At 39.5% G+C, this 1460-nt stretch overlaps 1 protein-coding gene across 6 annotated transcripts in view; it reads right to left on the bottom strand.

Annotated features, from left to right (window-relative positions):
* The window catches only part of LOC116828374 (chemokine-like protein TAFA-5), a 659974-nt gene that overhangs the window by 231053 nt on the left and 427461 nt on the right, over window positions 1-1460 (bottom strand). The gene's annotated exons all lie outside the window — the stretch shown is intronic.

The following is a 1460-nucleotide window of genomic DNA, read 5'->3' as shown; positions in this document are numbered from 1 at the left end:
TCAACATGTGTTTCGCCTCAGCTGTTCATTATCATTATTATTTGATTTATATTATTGTGGCAATGTAGGATTCTGTAGTGCATGCCCAGGAGTCCAGTGTGCTAGGTATAGTACAAATCACAGCTATCTGGGTTGTGGAAGGATCTCAGGAGGTCATCTAGTCCAACAGCCTGCTCAAAGCAGGACCAATTCCCAGACAGATTTTTGCCCAAGATCCCTAAATTACCCCCTCAAGGACTGAACTCACAACCCTGGGTTTAACAGGCCAAAGCTCAAACCACTGAGCTATCCTCTCCCTTAAAAATCCTTTAAAAAGCCATTATAATCCTCTCTCCCAGCTTTGTCCTCACAGTTTACAGATTAACTGTGAGAACAGAAGTGGAAAGACGAGCTGGAGCGAAGGTAGCAGAAGTCTACAGCTGACTCTGACCAGTTTTTTTCAAATCTCAAGACATGGTTGTGTGTGGGAGGCAAAAAAAAAATGTTTGTTTTTTTTTTCCTCTAACACAAGCACCTAAACAAATCTCAAACACTGAATTTCTTTTAGCAGTGAACAACCTGTTTAATGAAAGCTCTCGCTCTTCAGTGGCAAAGTCCATCCCACTGTGAGACAATTTTCTGGTCTTGGGGAAGCTACTGGATTTTTATTTTTAAATTGGAAATGTCTTTAAAAATCTCTTTCTTCTTCTTCTTTTTTTTTTTTTTTTTTTTTTTGGTTTTAATAGCTGAAGCGGAGTTTGGGTTTTTATCTTATTTCCCCTTCCTAAGTAATCATAATAAACAACAACAACAACAACATTGATAGAGACAACCTTCCAGATGGTAAGTGGGATGAGCAATAAAGAATGGAAGGAGCAGGTGTTGCACCAGGTTTCTGCCCTGATGGTTACATTTTGACACAGACCAGACATCTGGTCCATATATTTGTCCCAGGTCTGGAGTGTGGAAGGCAAAGACTTGGGGATCTGTGAGAGATCACAGAATTGTTGATTCTGTAAATTGCAAAGTAGTCCTGATTGTCCTTCAGTATGTTTTCTTAAAAGACAGAAGCACTAAGGTAGTGACATAAATCTGGGAGTACAGGCCTCAGTCAAATAGATTGAAATCCAATTAGTTATCCAGCTATACAGTCAGAAGGGGACTGAATGATGTTACAGCCTCAGTTTTGGAATACAGGCCTGAAGCATAAACAGGAGACATCGTGGTGGCACAGATTCTTACAGCAAGGTTTTCTTAGGAAACAGGACATTGTTGTGTAATAGAGACAGGGCTTGAAATCTTTACCCACCATCTAATCATCAGAGGACTAAATAACTAGTCAAAGGTGCAAATAATGGATCTATCACTCCTCTGTGGCCATATCTCCAAAACACACACTGTACAATTAAAGCAACAGAACATATGCAACATATCATGAGCACTGATTGACAATGTCAATCAATGTCTTATTTTTAGATATG

This window comes from Chelonoidis abingdonii, chromosome 1 (assembly GCF_003597395.2).
Source record: "Chelonoidis abingdonii isolate Lonesome George chromosome 1, CheloAbing_2.0, whole genome shotgun sequence".
Taxonomy (NCBI): domain Eukaryota; kingdom Metazoa; phylum Chordata; order Testudines; family Testudinidae; genus Chelonoidis; species Chelonoidis abingdonii.
Note: the sequence above shows the minus strand (reverse complement) of the source record. Positions and strands in the feature narration are given on the sequence as shown.